A 22,849-nucleotide genomic window follows, 5' to 3' on the forward strand; every position below is an offset into this window, starting at 1 on the left:
GTAACTCGGATGAGAACTCAGGCTTTACGGAGTCCTGCTTGAGTTTTCTTTTTTGCTTTCTGCCTATGTACTTTTTTTTTCTTAGATCTATATTATTTATTGTAGTTTAAACCCTTTCGTGAGGGAATTTTTCTTACTGCGAATGATTATGCTTTCTTACATTGTTAAAGTGTTATCCTTGGCATTATTTTTATACGAGGAAGATGGCTAACAACTGCTGTACTGTTTATCCGGTTATAGGAATGCAGATAAACAAGTGTGTGTCTCCTACCATATTCCCTTTGCTGTCATTTTGTATTTAAAATGTAACTTTTTCTTTTTTTAATATATTATAAGAAGCGGCTGTTTAAATCCTACTTTATTAAATATTTTAATAAGTAGCATTTAATGGTTTTAAGTATCAAAATGTCCAGTTATAGGGACATTCTGGCATAAAACACGGATAAGGTTTAATAATCTTTCCGGTAGCGCCATTTTTTTGTGTTTAATTAAACCACATGCAATTGAGTGGCGAACATACGTCACTCAACTTATGGGTTTATTCGGTTAAATAGAAATTTAATTGTGTTATGTAGCCCAGACACTGAGTATTGGGTGCAGATGGTCCAGTATCATGCATTGTCAAATCCCAAGATCATCTGTATAATATACAGGGTCAATTAGCCCTTCTTGCATGAGAACTCACTGTGTTGCTTAGTTAAGTGGCCTACAGTGAACTGTTTCAACTCAAATCACCTGCAACTGAAGAACTTACATAAATCCATTATGGTCTAAACCAGAGCGAGACAAGACAAAAACATTTAATATATTTAACCAAAAGGCTAGAAGGGAATCTGACAAATGATGTAACGGTTTTGGATGGGACATGAGCATAAAGACGCAGGTTCCAAGTTATGATGTCACACTGTTTGCGCTTAATATTCAGGTGCAAACAGATAAATGAGCAATAGAAAGGACATCATTGCCATTGAAGTTTAAGATACCCTTGTTCTATTGCTTTGTGCAAGGGTCACCCGCAGGGCCGGCCCGACAATGGAGCCGAGTGGGGCAACCGCTCCAGGCGGCAGTTTTGAAGGGGCGGCACCTTGCCGCCCCAAGCCCTTTTTTTTTTTTTTAAAAGCGAAAGAGAGAGAAAGGGGCGCCAAGTGGTTTTCGCTTACCAAGCTGTCAGTACCCGCTCGGCGCCCCTCTCTCTCTCCTCTGCGGCGAGTCTCCCTGTTCGGTCTCGGTGCCGGCTTGTAATGCTGAGTGCCGGAAAATTTCCGGCGCTCAGCATTACAAGCCGGCACCGAGACCGAACAGGGAGACTCGCCGCAGGACTGCTGAAAGGTAAGCACCATGGGGGGGGATGGCGGCAGGGACGGAGGGAGAGGAAGGGTAGATAATGGGGGGGGCGGCATTTTAAAATTCGCCCCAGGCGGCATTTTGCCTTGGGCCGGCCCTGGTCACAGGGGTACCCACCTGCTACCCCAATAGTAAAGGCTGTAAACCTAGGAGCAAATGATGCCCTTTATCATAGTGACCATGTGCTGTTTTGTGTTATTCCTGATCCCTGCCATTTTACTAGTCATTTAGGTTTTCTTCACCTTTTTTTTTTCTATTAAATCGTTCCATTTAATAGTGTTTTTGGCTGCAGATTGAAATGTGACTCATGCTAGTGGTATTACATAACTATTTGGGTAGAGTGTGTGTGTTTTCAACTTGTCTTTGGGAACTATGGGAACACCTGGTTTAACAGCCATCTCATCGTTCCAGGATCCATAGGAGACCAGACTCATTTCAACATATTTACTTAGTTAGGATACTAACTCAGAACACAGAGAGAAGCTACAAAGTTGTGGACTATTTAACCAGGAAGCACACATTCTGCCAGAGATATGTGAAAATCACCCCACGGGGCTGTTATTAGTGAGAAATAATTATTTCTAGTTTTCAGTTATTTCTAGTAAATAATTATTAGTATTATTTCTGCTACATAACTCATTAATGTAAAGGCATGGCAGCTGGAACCGTTTGAAGCTGTAAATTACACTTTGCCATATAATATTGTATTAAGGTAAATAGAATTATAGTACTTTAATGGTAGATTTTTCTTTAAACGGTGTTCTGGAGCCAATATGAGTTATAAAAAAAAAAACTTCAACATTTAGGAATCTAGCATAGTTTTCCAGTATGCCTTGCAAAAGAAATATTTAATCATTACATGTCTTAAGGCTTATGACCAACAGCGATTATTACTGTTTATTTTGGATATAGTTCAGAATGTCCTAACCACTTTATGTGATAATAAAACTAACATTGTAAATTGTCATGATAAATGTAATTACTTTCAGGTGGAGAATGTATTCAAATTCCCTAAAGAAGAGCTTTAAATCAGTATACCGCTCTTTTTTTTTTTCTTCTTCGTACACCAGAGCTGTCTAACTCTACGTAGCTAGACCATTAACCTGCCAGAATTTTAGGAATAGTCTCTTAAGGACATGATTAACAAATTAATGTTGTGTCTCATAATTAAGTACACAGAGGCTTTCTTTGGGAAACAATCCTGGTTTATGGCGGTGGGGGGGTTAACGTGCTCTTCCTGGAATTTTGCCTAAAACGTCTATGAACTTGAATGTAGGGGGAAGCATTAGGGGTTCTCTGTAAGGAGGCACGTTCTACAAATGTGATGGTCTTTAATGAAACGAGACAGGTAGATAAAATTAAACAAATATTTCTTAAGAATCTCTATTCACCTTACAATCTTTCATGAAAATAGTCACTGAAACCAAAAAAGAGATGGAACCTTGAATGTAATGTTTCATCTTCATCATCAGAATCCACTTTTTTGACCCACTAACTTATTCGTTTTTAAGTTTCACAAACGGGTTTTCTGGATGTTTCTGGATTTGCTGTTTTTTTCCTGTTTCTAACCTAAAGTGCCGTCCTTCCTGTGTGATTTCCAAGCTAGACAAAACATTAAAATAATTTTCTAGTATGTTAAGCAAACAAACTTTGATATAGCTGTGATTTAATTATTTTGTTTTAAGGTATAATCAAATTAAATCTCTGCATTTGTTTATTCCGGCCCCCACCCTCCTTTTGACTCTCCTTTTCCACATTTCCAGTTCCTCCTTTACTCAGTTTTCTGCCCATTACTGATGAGGTTTCTGCTCTCTTATTTCTTCTTGCCCAACCAATTGTGGCCTTAGTCCGCTTCTCACTCAACTTACATGGCCAATCTTTCCCTCTCACTTGATCCTTTCTATCCTCCTTCAAACAGCACTCCCTGCACCCTACCCATCTATCAAACTACAGCCCAAACTCTCTACTTCCTCTCGCCTCCAAACACTTTGATTGGATTGTGTATACCCGGCTGACTGACTTTCCAATTCTTTACTTGACCCTCTTTAATCAGGATTCTCTTCTTAATGACCTGTTCTCATTTTCCAATAACTCATCCTCCCTACTTCCTGACTCAATCAGTAAATCCCAAAGCTTTGTTTCTTAGTTTCTTTAATCAGCCTCCCTTGGGGACAAATTACTACGTTTGGCTTACAGCATCACCTGTGTTCTGATAACACTCAGATCTTCCTTTCCTCCCCAGATCTTTCTTTGCCTTTTGCGTTTTTCACTAATTGTCTTGTCTCTGTACCTAAGTGGATTTCTGCACAATTCCTCAAGAAGTTCAGTTTTAGAGAGATTATCTTCCCTCCCTCCAAAACTAACATTACTTTGACGCCTGACACCCTTGCCGCCTCAGTGTTACCCCGTACTCCAAAACAGGTCCCCTTCGTAGCAGTCTTGCCCCCATACTAGTTGTGCAACTGATCCACCTCAAACTAGTATGTTAGTTAACTTTACTAGGAATGATGTTTCGGGTGCAGCAAAAGATTAAGTTCAGCGGAGTGGGTAAACAGTACCTTTTTATTTATTTATTTAATCAATTATTTTGAGTACACCTCTGTTATTACATAGCAATGTCCCGTCACATAAATACAAGTAACATTCTTTACAATCCCTTTAATTTTTTTGCATAAAACATAAGACATCATTATAGGACTTCATATGATTGCAGCAAAACATCTAACCGCAGACTTATAGCAGTCCAGATGTTGCTGTTTTTCTGATGAGACAATGGATGATAAATGAATTGGGAAATGTATGTAAGATGTACTGATGAAGCATATGTTATTATTTAAATATGTCTCGTACAATATGTCTGATTCGCATGCAGTTTGTTTCCAAACTTTATTACTCCTGCTTTCAACAAGTCCTCTTGTCTCACCATTTCTTTCGTTCAGATGATATTATTCAAGGTTTTCGAACCAATAGCTGGTTGCTAACTTCTACTTAAGATGTTGTTCCTTCCAAGTTAATCGGTTACACATGGAAATTAGAACATGCCTGGCATTGGGTTGAAGTAAACACATAGTGAGCTGATGGGTCAAAACCAAACATTGAGTCCATGGGAAGGCTCCTCATTGTGCAAATGTTTACTTTCAGACCAAATCTGGAGTTATTTATATATTTTATAACATAAGTGTACACGTTGTTACATTCATTTTTTGTTTTTATGGCTGTATAAATATTATATGTAAGGACGCACTGCTTTGAACCTCAAGGTTTTGTCTAAGTGTTTTGTAATGGCTGCTCTTGTTATCTTACATAGAAGCATCAAGTGCTGTTTGTTTATCATACTTAATCGCATATACTAATTGTTTATATGTGACCACACAGCATGCTTGTTGGATGTTCGCTTATAGTGTATTGCAGGTATCAGAATAAATATGTTCTTCAATTCACTGAACATTTTTATGTTAACTATGATTAAATGACGTGTGGCTAATGTTGAAAAATATTTATGTGTTTGGGTCTTTCTCTGCATAAGCGTTTCTTCTTATGTGGCAAATGGCAAATTTATACGATTAAAAGTATTCAGTATATTATTATCTGTATTGTCTCTGCTCCTCGTTTCAGCAGATGTTACTTCTGAATATGTTCAGAAATGTTAAACATAACTAATTTTTGTGTGGCTATTCTTTGAGAAATCATTTGATAAACCTAAAATAGTCAAACAATTTATTTCAGCAATTAGGAAAGTAGATTTTACTGATTGCAATATAAGTGAAATTCAAGCAGCATTTCCACGAGACAAGCAGCTAATCCACTTAAAGAGGAACCCTCACCTTATATCCTTTAGTTATTGTTTAAGACTTATTAAGAATGCTTTCAAAATTAGACATGTTAATAGCCTATTTTTATCATTTAACAAAATGCAAAGTGAGTGAACAGAATTTCTTTTTAAATCGGATCAATATTGGGTGTGAACAACATTTGCCTTCAAAACAGCATCAATTCTTCTAGGTACACTCACAAAAAGTCAGGAATTTTGTATAGTTAAAAATGTTTTGCCAAAGTACTGGAGAGTGGTACAAGAATAAGTGTGTGCAACAGTAAAGCATGGTGGAGGATTCTTGCAAGTTTGGTGCTGAATTTCTGAAATTGGGGATTTGGTCAGATTTCGTCCACACAACTGCCGCTCACCGGATATTTTCTCTTTTTCCGACCATTCTCTGTAAACCCTAGAGATGGTTGTGCGTGAAAATCCCAGTAGATCAGCAGTTTCTGAAATACTCAGACCAACCCGTCTGGCACCAACAACCATGCCACGGTCAAAGTCACTTAAATCCCCTTTCTTCTCCAATCTGATGCTCGGTTTGAAGTTCAGCAAGTTGTCTTGACCACGTCTACATGCCTAAATGTTATTGGCTGATTAGCTATTTGTGTTAACAAGCAATAAAGTGAACAGTGGGTGTATACGTGAAGGAACATCCCAGATGTAGTATCTATATTCTTTAAACCTAACCGTTAATGTGTTTAAAAAACAATGGTGACCTTGTTGCTCTCCTTAGATGAAGCGGATATTTTTTTTTGGGGGGGGGGCAGCTTGTATGATAGCAGAAGCTTTTTGAGCGTGACGGCACTTGTAGTGGTTTTGAAGATGACCAATAGAAGGAATTATAACCATATTCCCACTAGTCTGGGAGACAAAATCCTTACTGTGGGAGCAGTGAGAGGACATCACTTGGTGCGGATCCAATCTCAGCTGGTTGGCTTAAAACTTGCACTGGATTCATCCAGATCAAAAGATATACTTATTCTTTTAGAAAATTCCAACAGGAAATTGAAAATAATATTATCATGAAGAATGACAACGTAAAAACTGACAATGCTGTTTGCAGCCATCAAGGACAAGAGTTTTGTACCACTGCATTAGATAAAATAGGCAAATACGAGCCCATGAGAAGAAGGACTCGAGTTATGCAATCCATTATATACTGGGAACAGCGTGTATGAGCGGGTACCAGAACAAAACTTTAAGACACTCGATTCTGCTCGGACCTAGCCACGCCACTTTTGAAACAAGATCTCTAGTACTTTACCTCCTTAACCCAGGTAATAGATATTCTTCCATTGTCCTGACACTGGCTGGGTATTTTTCTAATATTTACCACGAGTGGCAGGGTAAAAAATATGGATTTTTTTAGCTGTTTCCCTTCCATGAAATAAAGCAATTCATCAATTATATGAATGTAGGTTACAAGGTTTGTTCCACACATCTTATAAGAAGAAGATTTTATGAAGTGACAACCACCAATTTATCATGTCGACAAGTGGGACATGATGTAAGAGACTCCCGCTTGAGTTTAATGTGTATAATTTAGGGCTTATACTCAATCAGTGCATTTTAGATTCCTACAGGGGTTAAACAGATGTAATGTTAGAAACAAAATGCAAAAACCAGGCAGGAGCAGAGGAAGGAACAGTTATGTCAGTGCCGACAACGATCCAATGTTATGATGTATCTCCATGACAACAGGAAGAATTGGGGTGGGTAAAAATAGCAGAAGTTAATATGCCAGCAGTTCCAGGATTTTTACGCAGAGTGAAGAAAGAAACATATGTTCTTACTTAAGACCAGGAGGGAAAAGTTATATGCTGTTACGAATCTATTTTGTGTGTGTTTTTTTTGTTTTCTTTTTAATTATATGAAAACTGTACAATACGTTTTCTCGTTCTCCGACCCAAACATGGAAATAAGCCTTACTGCATAGGTTTATGCAATGCCTCGTTAGAACAACCCCAAGAGAAATACTTCTTTTGTAAAGTATTTTTCCACCGGGAGGTCCTGGAACTAGTTCAAAAGAACAAATCCAGGCTGGATAGAAAGCCATTTCTGACACCTCCTTTAATATAATTTTGCTTGTCTTTTATTTATTTATACCTGCACTTCTCATTGTATTTGTTACGAGGGATAGCAAAGAAAGTTCTCGATTTAATATCTCCGGTGGTAGGAAGATGTTTGGTGTTGCTTCTATGATTCTTTTCTATAAAAACGGATAAACAAGATCTGAACATGGATATTAACGTGAGATATGATCTGTAGTTTGCATGACAAATTTATGTTCATGAGGAAATGTGTTCCAAAATTGATCAGATTATGGGGACAGCCGTGGCACTTTAAGGCTGGCAGCCACCTTTGACATAGTTGTCGATGAGGGATGGGTATCAGAGGCCACAAACTATATTTTTATGCTCCCGCAGCTTGTAGCCAAGCATATCCAGCCGGTGGCCACATACTGTAGCAGGCAATCTGCCCCTGAAGTGGCTATGTTGCATTGTGTGCCAGACGGCCAGTCCGGACCTGCCCCACTAAAGCAAAACTGTCCCTCTTACCATTATAGATGTCGGAAGGCATATCACACAGTCCATTCATCAAGTACAAAAGCAGAATTAAAGAGGTGTTAAAAGTATTAAGGTTTTTGTAAAGAAAAAGTATGGGTATTCTCAATACTATTGTCTGGAAAATAATACGAATTAAAAGAGACCTTTGAGTTTTGTAATCATTAGCTTTAAACGCCACCTTAATCTAATCACTGTTATATCTGCACTGAAACCTGAAAAGATGTATGTGTTGTGCAAGGTGTTCTAACAAACATTCTACACCTTTTTTTCTTTTTCTTCCTCCATGGAATATACATGAAGTCATTAGAGAGTGAATCTGTTATATCCTGCTAGGGGACGTATCACCATTTTTGACACTCCATAAACACTTAAAAAAAGCAACCCTATTTTTCCTGAGGTTGTTAAAGAATTGCCTTACACACAATACAAGGTGTTAGAAGAAAATAGAATAATTGATTTTTGTGTTCCCAGGCTGAATATACCAAATTGGAAATGATTGGTAACCTTAACGTTACTAGGACCGTCGTGTACATGGTTTCTAGGCATCTGGACTTAAGTGCAAATCATCAGTTTTTATGCTTGCTAACGGAATTGTATTTTTGTGCTAAAACCAAAAAAAAATGTTTTTCTTTTAAACATTGTAAAAATGTTATGGCGGAATGCAAATCTGACTTCTGTCCGCCTGTATCGCGTGAAGCATGTTGTTAAAGGAACAGTCGTGTCAAACATATTGACTTTACTATATAATTAAGTTGACGCCTCTGTAGTCTCCCTAGAGAAACTAGGAAGAAGCTCTTGACCTCTTCATTGATCTGGAACACTAGCCTCTTCTTCAAGCTAGCGTGCCAATGACATAAGTGGAGTGCAGCAGGTTTCCATTCTGAATCCAACCGCTAGGGGAGATGCGTTAGGGGTGAGCGAAAGTGTACATGCATTCAGCGCCACTCACACATGTGCAACATATCTAGCAATGCCACATGGCAGGAGCCAAGAAACAGCTACTTGGAATATAAACAATCAATGGTTTCAGTTAAATGTCACTCGTAAGGAAGGAGAAAATCTGTGAACAACACAGAAACAGCTAACTTTTTGCCTGAAAAAAGAGGACTACAGATTTAAGGGTCAACGTTATGTTAAGTGTGGTGGAAACAGTCCGTGTTCTGAAGACACTCAAGGCTGTGAAGTGTGAACTAACGGTGTCCCGTGAAGCTTTGTGACAGTCTTTGGCTTTTGGGACAGTTTGGTAGCATAAGAGAAGGAGGAAACATAACATAAAAGGAAGGCGAAGAGGTTAAAGTTTCAGAGAATTGTGGAGGAACAGAAGGCAAAGAGAAATGACAACCTCCGTCTAGTCTTAAAAACTTCCTACGTTCCGTTATATTATTTCAATATGTAAGTATTGGACCAGTGTCACAGATTTTGGGCCACCCACAAGATAAAACCTAAACAAAGAGAGGAATAGGTTGCTCTTTGGAATATGATAACGGTGCCAAGGTTTATTTTTTTTCCACCAAGACCCATCAGTTTCTTAAAATGGCTCTGTACAGTAAACTGCCTGTCCTGGTGTCTCCTTACAACAAGGTCCTTGGTCCATGCTGTGAAGGGGTCACCAGAGCAGGTGGTGTGCAGCGCTTCTATCATTTCCATCCAATTCTGGAGGATTTCTGAAATGACTCCAAAATTCCAAAGAAGTAAAAGGGGAGCAGGCATATGATTCAAATGTAACATTTATGGATACATTAGTACCCTTTTAGTTTCTCATCCCAAAGGCAGTCATTATAGGGAATGAGGTGTTCTCTCAACGTTCACCTCCTTGCATTGCCCCACCCGTATCTGTTTATTTTTGAATCTCCATCGTCTCCTTAGCATCATCTGCAGGTCATCAACTTTTTAACAGGATAAAAGCAGTCAAGTATTTTTTTTTTGTATTACTTTAAAACAAACTGTGGAAGAGATGGTTAAGTATCACCATGAATGTTTTCTAAAAATTTCCATCCGTTCACTTTGAACACGAGCCCGGAATTCTCCCATGTGAAATTTCTGAGCCCAGCTCAATAAAAAAAAAAAAAACTAAGAAAAAAAGTGTAGGCTATTTCCTTTGGCTTTTCAAGTACTTTACTAGGGAACAGCAACTGAAAAATATGTTCCATTACGTAAAGCGCTCCTTTTGTTTCTTTTCAAGCAGAATGATAGAAGAATATAAAATTATACTTCACTAGTCACTTCCTAGCAAGTTTCATTGAAGAATGGAGACAATTTACAAAAATCAAATTTTATGCTGTTTTATTTAATGGAAAAACTATAATTCACGTCCTTTTTTTATCTCAAGAAATATATCTTACTCCTAATCATTTCCCATGAGAAACAATATATATTGTGGCTTCTGAATCAATAGAACATTACATCCCAAAAGGCTGGATAAAAAAAACATTTTAAGGAGATATAAAGTATATTATATGTATTATTTTTCCAGCAAAAAAGAATGTTGAAGGGGACCGGCAAAGTCTTGTCCTTCTACTCGGTAGGACAAATGTTGGTCTGTGCGGTCAGAACATCGAGGGCTTTCCAGGGTGTTTTCTAGAACTGCATATGTCCAAGAAGAATAAAGAAAGAACTAAAACCCCAAAGTCTTTATGACATGGCAAATACAGTTATCTGCTATTAATGGGCGGTTGTAATGCCAATAAAAATATGTAGATAAAAAAAAATAAAGTACAACAAAATGGAGAGAGATGGATGGTGGGATAAAATGTACTTATTTACTATTTGGTATATATATATATATATATATATATATATATATATATATATATATATGAATATGGGGAAAACTACCAAACCGTGATGGCCAGGACAGCTCCTGCTGACGCTGTTCCCGTTTTTATCATTTGATTATTGTGCTGACCTAATTCCATACTGGATTCTTAAACCATAAACTCAGTATATGAAAGTAAACTTCTAATCTTTATAAATAGATTGTTATGTGTACACATATTTTATGAACATACCAAAAAATGGATAAACAAATAGTAACTGTGTGGTTATCCATACATTTCGAGGGCAGTATATGTGAATCGAGCTGTATTGAGACCATTACAGAAAGAACACAGTCTGAGCAGTTATGTGACCAGATTGAGGCAGCAAATGTATTTGACTTGGAAACCTCAGTGAGGGGCTCCAGCTAATGTGTCATTCTGATGGGGATGTGCCTGAGTAAATACTCATGGTGACCTTTCCCAAACACAATACCAGCAGGTTGTCATCACAAATCCATTCCCTGCTCATGACATTCCAAATCAGACATCCAGGATCAAGTCAGAGACCAAGGGAAATAGGCCAGAGGTCTTCTGCAGTCCAAAGGCTGACTCACTGCCCTTTGCAGCAGGTGGAGATGAAGATAATGACACATACTCAGCTGCGGAGTGAGAAGGAGCTGTCAAACTTGCCACATAAACACAGAGACATAGATATGTAGTTCTCATGTCCTAGATTTAGACTGTGGAAATGTGTCAACAAGTTCTCATCCTGCTCACCTTCCTTGGCCAACTCTTGTGAACTAACATAAAATAAAGTCCTACCTGCAATATTTGGGTTATAAGATCTTGTAGACCAGGAAAAGGGACTTCACTTGCAGTATAAATGCATGTGATGCTAACTAGACGTCCTCTACTTCTTTGCTGTTTCTTTGGTACCACCGCAAGGCCACTATTTTAAATCCATATCAAATGCAAAGAACGGTAATAAACATGGTTAAGGATGGAGCTTCAAATTCTCAGGGCATCGACTTATAAGAAACTGGGGGATTCACACAATAACAATAGACAATCAAAGACTACTCACGCTCCAGTTCATAATATTTTAAAATCTCCCACAATTATTATTTTTTATATTGATCAACAGCTGTACTGGGTTTCAAAGCCTACTTAATGTACAGAATTTCCTTCTATAGCTAACAGTAAATTTTCACCTGCGTCCACTGCTGATTCAGTGCAAGCAAATGTTCTATGGTTTACGGGGAATAAGGAGAAAAAGCTTCTGATTGTATCTGACTGTATGTGAAGGAGTGAAAATGTGAAATATTGTTTTTAAATATTTAGGAACTCATTTTTTCCTTTCTCTCATGCCTCCTCCTCAACAAAGCTGGCAACGATGTGACTGCATGGAGAGGTCTGCCTGTATATTCCCTCTCTATAGCAACAAGAAAACAATGCCTTCTATTTTATTTATGTCAATCAGGAATATGTTTATTTTTTTACTTTTTTATTTTTTTTTCGAAAACCTTTACAGAAAAGCATAAACTGGATGCCATTAAGATTAAAACACCTTGTTCTGTATGAGATGCGCCCCAAACTGAAATGGTTAAGGACCTGTTCCAATCAATTCAATTTTAAGAGATGCATTAGTGAAAAAACAGATTTTCTATAAATGTTGCAATCTCCCACACAGCATTAATAATCACAAAAACTCTGCAGGGGCTTAGTTGCAATCATAATTTAAACTAGCATTGCTTATTGCTAATAGAGCAAACACAGAGAAACAGCAAGGTCTCGCCGAGGCAAGAAATCCAGTTCTCATCCTTTTACCTGAATATAATAAGAGCATCAAACATTTATTTTGGAATCGGGCTGACCGAATGCAATAGAAGGCATCTACCTAGAGCCCCTTTAAACTCCTTACCTACTAGATGGTGAGAGACAGCGGTCTTCCGATATCCAGATGTATATGAATACACTACCATTCAAAAGTTTGGGGTCACTTAGCTGTTTTCATGGAAAACAAGGACATTTCTTGCTGTAATTTTGTTGCAAAAGGGTTTCCTAATAACCAATTAACCACTTAAACTTGGATTAGCAAACACAACGTGCCATTGAAAGTGATAAAGATGGGCGTACCAAGAAATTTTGGACAATGCTATGCTTCCAACTTTGTGGGAACAGTTTGGGGATGGAACCTTTTCTATTCCAGCATGACTGTGCCCCAGCGCAAGGTCCATTAAGACTTGGTTGGATGAGTGTGGTGTGGAAGAACGTGACCAGCCTCACATAGCCCTGACCTCAACTCCATTAGACACCTTTGGGATGAACTGGAATGGAGATTGTGAGCCGGGCGTCTCATCCAACATCAGTGGCTGACCTCACAAACGTTCTACTGGATGAATGGGCAGAAATTCCAACAGAAACTCCCCAAAATCTTGTGGAAATCCTTCCCAGAAGAGTGGAAGCTGTTATAGCTGCAAAGCGGGGACCAACTATGTATTAATGTCTATGTATTTGGATTGCAATGTCATAAAAGTCCCTGTTGGTGTAATGGTCAGGTGTCGATACCTTTCTCCATATAGTGTATATACGCACCTTTAACAGGGTCCTTGCACCTAAATATTTGGGAAAGACCATGCTTTTGTCTTCTTCCAGACAGCGGTGCTTTATATCTGATACTATAGATCTCCTTACTACCCATTGGCCATAAAAAAAATGTCACTAACTTTTTACAATACCTTTGGAATCTTTTTGAAGACACCAGCCTTTTTGTTTAATAATGCCAATGGAAGTTTAAGCTTGAACTTTAGAAAGTACAAACTGATTTTTCTGGGTGACCAGCACTTTCTGTGTTAACGTAATGATCTGTTTTAACAATGCAGGACAAGATAATCTGCAAAATGCATAATTTCTGGGGTCAGATTGATCATTTTAACAGAATTCAATATTAGGTAGATAAGCCCTTTGATGAGATGTAAGCGTGAGTGTAAGTGTGAGTCGGAATAGCAGACCTCAAGGTTTATTATCATATTCTAAGGCTTTACAGGGGGATATGGAAAGACAGAGAACCCTTGACCCGCCGAACACAGGGCAAGTTCCCAATGGCAGGCTGCTCTTTTAACACCTTGCATGCCGACGAAGTGTTTGTAATAAATGAAAGCCCACAGCAGCGGGACAGCAGAGCACATAAAGCACCACCACCAGCCATTTGTATTGTTTGCAATCTTTCTACTTTTCACATCATGTCCTATCTGCCTCTTTTTATAAATTGGCAGCTCTCCCGGACTTTCCACCTACTTTTTAGCAATCCCATTTATTATGTCTAGAGTAGCAGCTCTGAGCATATTATGGTTTATTTGAGCGTTCGGTGTTAGAGGTCATCTACAAGAGAGAAAAGGAAACATTTTCCCAGAAAAACACTCTGAAGATTGCTATTACATTACTTTCAATCAATGCCATCTGCTGCTTCCATCTCTTTTCTATAAATTCTTCACTCGCTGCTTTCTCCGGTGTCATTATAAATGCAATGGTTAGCAATGATGTCGTTTATGACATCAAAATTGTCTGCCAATACCCAAGGTGTCACTCTCAGGCCGACCATACTATTTGTCCTTAGGTTGTTTGGTCTGAATTTTTTAAAGTTGCTTCTACGGTTTTATCGCTGGATGTCCTCAGCCAGTATATTTTTATCTCTTATTTACAATTTTATTGCTCTGCATTTTTGTTGATCCATGTGGGGTTTCTGGAATGGATGATCAAAACTGATATTTGGCAAAATAGTTTTTTTTTATTTTATCTACGTGGAGGTTGCCACTTCACAAGTGTTGGAGACCTCGTATTATTATCATTATAATAAAATAGCTATAAGCTACATCGAAAACCACAGCTAAGTACTTTATGGATTACCTTACCCATGTAACAGCGGAGGACGGGATACAATGCTCACTTTGAATTGTTCAGTGCTATAATTAGCCCATTGTTACCAAAGAGTGAATTAACAATCAGCTATAATGTTAAATTTTACAACAAGGCACCTCGCTGTTGTACGTCCACTTAGCTGTTTAGCCCTTAAGTACGCCTAATGATTGCAGCGCAACCTCTTAAGTATTCAAGTTGATTGGGAAATGGTAAGTGCGGGATATTTCCTCGGTTTTGATGTGCGAATCATGAAGTTAAAAACAAATTATTGTTACCATGATGAACACATTGTAGATCTTACCCAAGAAGAATATGCAACATGTTGTGCGAGATGACACAAAACATTCCGTCTGGTGCGGCATACACTTTAATCGACGTAACCGTTTTTAACAGTTATTAAAGAGACCGCATTTTTAAAAGAAATCATTCTTGTGATGCTGCTTAAAGATATAATTATTTATCCCAGCTTTACATGAACACAGAAAGGTCTGCAAAATGCTTACCCAGAGCAACTGACACCCAGCTGTGGGAAGGGAAAACCTATACATCCAACATACTGCAGGGGGCAGCTTTTTTAAGGTGCATTGTCCTGGGTGGCTCCTACATACCTCTATTGCAGCATTCAGCAGTCCCAATGTGTTAGTGTGTGGCTCAAGAGTGCTATGTGCGGCTGCTAAGCAGGAATCCCCAGGCTATCCCTGCCTACCGTTAATGTTAAGAAGATGTATATAAAAAGTCTGCCTGACTTTAAGACAAGCCATGGCCTAGGGATTTATTCAATAAACCAGGAAAGTGTAGATTTGTTGACCATTGCAAACTCATAGAATTCAATATGCATTGTGAAGGGCCAGCTTCATGAAGGTTTCTCCAGCAAGAAGAACCCATTATCCCTACATAATACTTAATAAACACAAGAGCATTTACATTTATTTCACTTAAATATGTGTTATGCAAGGCCAGCTCAGTCTGTTAGCCCTTAAAAATAGACTGAAATCAGTAGATTTAAATGATCGACTCACTTGCAAAATCCGGGTTTTAGTAAATATACCTTTTTGATGATTCAAAGCCATTATTTGGAGGGTCTAAATTTTGACATTAGTGACCTAACAATGATACGCATTAACACACATGCATGTTTCTTCTTTAGTTCCAATCGGACCAGTATCATTGGTACACGTTCCAGTGTCTACGCATAGAACTTTACCAGGGAAATAATTTTCCGCGCAGTGATTTGTAATACCTTTGTCCTGTGTTTCCCATATTGTTACCGGAGCTTGGTGGCAGGCAATACATAAGCTGTTCTTTTGTACATCGGAGCTGTCAAATCAATGAGAAAGAAGGTATTCAAGAACAAATGAAGGCAGAGGATTCCACTGCGCCCACCGACTTGCATGGAAGCTGATGTATCACAGTAAATGGGAGTGATGTCATTGCTTGCATTGTTCAGAATACCCATTTAAAATGTTATATCACCAAAGTAGTTTTATACAATCTGGAAGAATAACGTAGCAAGCTAGCTGTGTCTAGATGAAGTAACGCACTTTACAGGGTGAATGCTAGGGGGAGCCATTTGATTACGGAATACAAGCGTTGCTCCGAACCATTTACAGATATACTCTCCCGTTCAAAAGTTTGGGTCATGGAAAACATGGACATTTCTAGCAGTAACATAATTGCAAACGGGTTTTCTAACGATCAATTAGCTTTTTAAACTTGGATCAGTGAACACAGGGGGCCATTGGAACACATAGGCCTCTGTACGCCTATGAAGATATTCCTTAAAAAATAAGCGGTTTCCAGCAACAATAATCATTTACAACATTAACACCGTCTGCGCTGTATTTCTGAAGTTATTTTGGACAAAATTAGCTTTTTCCTTTCTTCCAAAACAAGGACATTTGTAAGTGACTGCAAACTGTGTATATATATATATATATATATATATATAGTATATTAGACGTGGGCAAATGGGCCAAAAATGAGTCGGACAAGTTCATTTTGGCCCACTGGATTCCGGGCAACAGATTTCGCTCCCTGCCCATTTGGTTCCACAGAAGATTTGGGGGCATTTTTAATTCGGGAAGGAAATCTGTTTCCCGGTGCCAACATTCACTCTCACTCAATTCTCGTTCGCTTTCTCTGCCACTAAATGTTCCCCCACGTTCTCTGCCAACTGCTTCTGCTTTTTCTTCTATCTTGTATCTTCTCTCTTCTCTTCTCTCTCCAATCTTTGAGGTTCGAGAAGAGGACGCTGCCGCAAGCACCACCGTTTTGGAGCAAGTTCCTGCTGGGTTATGTCTGCCGAGATGTGGATGAAGATAGCAGATTGAAGAGAAAGGGAGAAGATGAAAAAGAAGATGCAGAAGAAAGCGGTCGCCAAAGAAGGGAAACATTTAGAGAGCATGAGAGAGAGAGAATTTCGGGTGGAAATAATATATATACAATTTTCGTATTGTTGTTTTTTGCATGCTTATTATGTTGTCACCCAGAGGAGCTTATTCTATATCACAAAAAAGAACTGCGCTGCTAAGGGTGTGGGGGTGGGGGTTTCATCTTGTTCAGACGCTTTGCAGCCTTAGGAAGAATAATTCTTTTATCCCCTGAGAGGAAAACAACACATTTCAAGAATTGCACAGTGACGTGTTACGAATCCTTGGTGTTTCTTAGAAACAGGCCAGGTGACTAGATGCTCAGAGCAAAAGCTGAGTGTGTTAGAAAAATGAGACATAAAGGCCAAAGTTTTCAGGTTTAGAAGAATGAATGGGGAGCGCTCTCCTTTATAGACACAATTTCTCCTGGCTCTGGCCTTTTAGATGCACGCAATTAATTTCTTTTGATGTATTCAGTGGAGTACCCCAGTCATGATCCAGAGCAGAACCTCAAGCTGCCCCCTAGGACCTTCCTCTAGCAGGGTCTTTTCTTCCTCCCACGGCATGTGCCGAGTGCTTTGTCCTGACAGATTGTGGTGCGCTGACAAGATGTGGGGCTTAGATCACTCAGACCACCATTGTAAAGGCGGGCTGGTTACGAGAGAGATCTCTGTTCTCCCCAAACAGTGGTACCCTGGCCAGGTTAGATCGTTTGACTTGGTAATGCGGCAACCGTCATCTCCCAGATCTACCAGCATTCGGTTCCTGACATAGGCGCAGGAAGAAATAAAGCAAACGAAACGCCAGCTCAGACCATAGATTCATAAATGATAAGGCGGAAGCAAAAGTCCCCACGGTGGCTCAAGTAGAAAGGAGCATCGACTCCGACTGTGAAACCGAAACACCGGCACTACATGAAGATGAAATGATCAGAAAAATACGTAATATATAAATGTATCTTTTATATAAAAATGCTTGATTCCATATTAAAAATTGTGACCACCTACTGAATTGAGTAATCTAAAATGGGGATTGACTTGGCTGAATTTGGGCAGTATAGATCTGAGGAAAGTCACCGAAAGTATCACATGACTGACAAAGATGGCAGCCTCCGGGTTTTTCTGTCAATGCTAACCTACATTACAGCATACAGAACAGGCCTTTAGTAACATCAACATATGAACACGTGAAAATAACAAGAGAACATCAAACTGATGTGCGTAAAGGGGTTGGTTAGCCCCTATTACACCAAAAAGGGGGAACATAGCGGGCATAACAGGGTAGTTGATGGTCAAGGCCACATGCTCCCCTGTCTGCCCAGAGACCTTCGAAACATATTATATTTGGATCCTCCGGGGAAAACCTGGTTCCCGGGTATGAGCAGTAAACCTATCTTTTAATGCATTCATTTTTTTGTTATTTTACAAAAAAATGTTGGCGGTTTCCCTTTAATGGTTTGTGAGGCTGTTGAACCTTCTTGCTACCAAAAACAGCTACATAGTTAAAAAAAAAATAGTTACACATTAGAATATATTAATATAAACAGGAAACGATTATATTACTAATAACCCATGTGTATTTTCTTTGGAACAATCTCAATCCTTAGAAAAACACTGGACATCTAAATATAAAGTAGGACCTTTAACCGTTACAGCCCCAGAATGGTGAGCCACCACATTGCTCGGCGATTGAATCATAATCTCAGTCCATCCTTTTCTTCTGGGTGAAGAATTGTTTTGGACACAATATGATTCCAAGCTACATTCTGAAGACTGTTGCAACGTACAGGTTTAACAGGGATATTAATGTAAGAATTTCTCAAGATATACAACAATTGGCCTTAAGGAGCTATCTTCGTATTTATCCCCCACACTGTACATAAGATGTATAGCGTTAGAGTGTAGAGAAAAATGTACATGTTTATTGTGAAGGAAAACCGCATTCTCCGGCCCTGATAAAGAGCCGCAAAACACGCAAATATCTGTTATCGTGTTTCTAAAGACAAAACTAGTATCCGCAAAATAATCCACCCATGTTATATTATTTTGCCTTGTGATATTAGGCTTCCAAAGACAAAACAATCATTACCAGTCAGACAAAATATTTTTTAAACAAACACGATAGTTTAGTCTGCTTTCTAGAAGATGGGGTCTGCAAGAAATGTTGTGGTTGAGAAACACAATATGTCTACTCACCAGCTTCGCTATGCGTTAGAAAAAAAGAGTTCCTCCTGCAAGAAGAACCAGGTTGGTTCTGCATAAAGGACGCTGTAGTTGAGTTTCGGCTTCCAGGAGAAATTGTTTGGAGATGATTATTAATAATACATTAGAAGTCAGCGTTCAATGACTTCTGCAAACTCCCTGTTTAGCGAATATACCTTTAGGTGAAATCTGATTCCTCTTACGACAATTTATGACAACTTAACATTAAACTCTAATTTAGTGAATAAATCCCAGTGTGTCAAGGGGTTAGATACTTATGGTGATTTTAATCTACAGCCCACATGCAGTAAGAAATTAAAACACGCGTGTGATAGACATATGGGTATCCTGAATCTAAGAAGAGACCAACAACTCATTAAGGTCGGAGTCTTTGCATCAGGAGAACGGATAGACTAGATGGCTCGGGTGGTTCTGTGTTCTGAGGTCAAATTATCTGTTTCATTTTAAATAAACTGCAGTATTTTGGTTCTTGCAAGCATCCATACAGACAAGCGCGAGTCTGGCTGCTTCCTGGTGCGTCACAGTCCAGCTTGTCCATTTCTGCACCTCTGAAGATCCTGTGAAGTCCCATCTTCTCTGGGACCAACAAGCCTACAACAGTGATTTATTTTTCCTCTCCCCTCTTACTGGCGGTCTGAAAATTGATGCTATTCTGAGCATTATTGTCTTCATGTCTTCTTACTTTTCTAGTTCATTGGTATATTTGCAATATATCTGGTAAGGGCATAGTCTTCCTCCAGCAACTGCTGACCAAGTGTGACGTTTATTCATCCAAAAAAATACATAACATTTAGAGCATCTTGATAAATGCTGTACCAGCAGAGTGAACAAAGTGCGCTAAACCCGAGAAAGGAAGAAATCTCGTAAAAAAATGGTACCGTGTTTGTTAATAAAACAAAGAAAAACTGGTGCACATTTTTCTGCTTTATTGCTGCCGGAATCTGTGGGCGGCTGTAATCTTCTAAAGAACAAACACCTACCATTTCATTCTGTCACCGTGAAGCGTATACGAGTGTATGTGCTGATGCCGTCGGCCTTGAAAGCTCCATATAAATAAAGGAGTTTTATCATTGTGTACAGACTCAATGGTGAGGCTTCCTATTAAATAAATACATAAACACATAGCAGACATGTACAAAGGTTCAGGATCTCATTATCTAGATGATGTCATAGTCTGTTGTCCGAGGGGTGACCCACTCAGGATGGGCCAGGTACAACGGCTACTGACCTAGACACGGAATTATAACGTGTACCTTTAGCCTTACTTTTTGAGGAGATATAAGTTTGTTTTTGTCAAATGTTATGCTTTTTTTTTTTACTTTTGTCGCCATACATTTTTGCTTGATTTCCTGTGTTGTGGGGCGACAGGATAATTGTCTCCAAGCTACTCTGATTTGAACATTTTGAGTCGCTGCCTAAAGCCTTTTATCTGATGGTAATTTCACATAATGCCAATGATCAAAGGAAGTATTTGCCCCAGCTGGATCCATTCTGTGCTCTCTATATGTGCTTCTGATGTGTATTCCTCTTGGTGAATGTATGTAAAAATGGAGTGCGCCCATTGAGTATATTGTCCTGATAATGCCAGCCACTGTCTGCTTACCTGTATTTCAATATTGAATTGTGTTGTGACTGCGTGTCACCAGTATGATGGCAATATGGGAAGAAACGCAGGTCGAGCTGCCAATGACCCAGCGATGATTACTGGCACAGCTGTCTCGGGTAGCATGTGTTCTTCAAGCAGCCAATCAGTGGCAAGACTATGCAGGAGGAGGGCAGCTGCAGATGCAGGGCTACAGCTTCTAGCTAGTGATTTGTTTCCCTCTTCTTCGGCTGGGCTTTAGCATGGACAGTTTTGGTCTGGTCCAGACTAGGGATTTAAATTGGCTCTGCTGGATACACATGGCCACATGCTTCACCCTTATACTTGCCCATCGCGCAGCCACACGTATCCAGCCAACGGCCCTACATTAAGAAATGTAATGTGCTGTGCCACTGAAGGCAAGTGTCCCTCGCTATCTGGCATTAGCCCAGGTGTCCAGGTCACCGGAGTTTGCGTTTGAATTAACTTGATCTAAAAGCTTGTCGGCTAATTCATGTATTTGCTGTGATGTGCTTGATAGAGCAGAGGCAATTGACAGGGTGTGTTAACCTCTGTAACCCGTGCATTTTTTGTCTTCTTCATGTAGTGAAATAGTTTTACTATTTTGTAACAACTGTACATTCACTGAAACTCCTATTAGAATGAATCACCGAGGCATGGCATTTGTAGAAGTACCTGTTCAACAAGTGGGTGGGAAGATGAGACGTATGTAGTTCAGTGGGCTGATGTTTATTTTCTCAATGCATGCCGAGTATGTCAGAGTTTTCTGTTTTACATTGTAACATATTTTTCAGTGATGTGCGTATTTCTTTTCCCTTTTATCTTTTTTTGGAGGTATCCAATCACATGAACTTCACTGCCATATACTTAGGGTGGGATTGATGCCACGTCACTGTTTTTTTTTAGGGGGAAGAGGACATGATGATGATCGGTTTAGGTAAAAAAATAATCAAACCAGGGTCGTGGCAGGGAAATAGCACTACAAGGTAGTCAGAAAATCAGACCTTGAGAGACTGTATAATATGTATTAAGATAACGATTGAGCCAAAGCTGGCTGCCGCCTTACAACCCCCAACAATGTGGAGTAATAAAGACTGTCCAAGCAAAGGCGGTCCAGCAAAGCCATTAATGTACTAATACTCATTTATTATTATTATTTATTGTTTTCTATAGCACCATCAAATTCCGTATTTATACATTAAAAAAACTAAACTAAAGGGCTGCTGCATTGTAAGTTTTTTTAGTGTATAAATATACACTTGGCTCCCGGGAGACAGAGTTGCCTCGGTTCCTGCGTGTTCTTAGTGTGACCCCAAGGAGAAGCTAAATTAGGAGTATAATAATATGACTGAAGGATACTAGCATGGCAGATATACGAGAGTACAAATCGCATCTAGGAAAGGACACCCATAAACATATGTAGAGATGTCATCAATATATGGGGTGCACATACCATTACGGAGGCCAGCCACATGCAGTATACATTGATTTACTTTGTGAAAAATATATACTATATAAATAAAGAGAGTAGACATTATGTGCAATCTTTTATCCTATATACCAAACAGTTTGAAGAATGTGAATGCGATTCTGAGCTTATAATTCTTATTGAGCTTTTCCACAAGAAACTACCATCCTTGCAGAGGCTGACCATTCTCGCTTCAATTATTTATTTATTTAATTAAGTTAAATTCTTTAATCTATCATATCCTGCCATTTTTGCTGATAATTAAGATAGAAGCACTATCTTGTTACCCAAATACACTCTCTATCAGAGCTTTGTGATGGGACAGTGTGTAGTGCAGGATCCAGAACAACAGACTGGATACTTTGTGTATACACCTACTATGTATTCCTTATTCACAAACTTTTAGAGCCTAATCCCTAAAATTATAGTTTTTCAGATGAAATGATTTTAAATTTCCACATCAAAGCAAAGTCTCTATAAAAAAAATAAACACAGGTTATACCTGCTATGTGTATATTGCAGTAAGGCTGTCCAAAACTGATAAGCAAAAGTTCAGCTTTTCCTGGTCTGGGATGGCAGCTCGGAGAACTCCCCACATACCTGGCTAAGATTTATTGAAGGACGTGGCCAAATTCACATTTCTTTGGCACAAACTTTTATATGAAACACTTAGATGTAAGTATGGCCGTGTTTTACGGGCATCATATCTGATTTGTAATTGCGTGTGTTGTATATGAAGGATATATGGCATCACGTATATCTGTAACTGGAAGAGTTAAGGTGAC

The sequence above is a fragment of the Sceloporus occidentalis genome, unplaced genomic scaffold (genome assembly GCF_023333645.1).
Source record: "Sceloporus occidentalis isolate IW3139 unplaced genomic scaffold, rSceOcc1.0.p SCAF_35, whole genome shotgun sequence".
Lineage (NCBI taxonomy): Eukaryota > Metazoa > Chordata > Lepidosauria > Squamata > Phrynosomatidae > Sceloporus > Sceloporus occidentalis.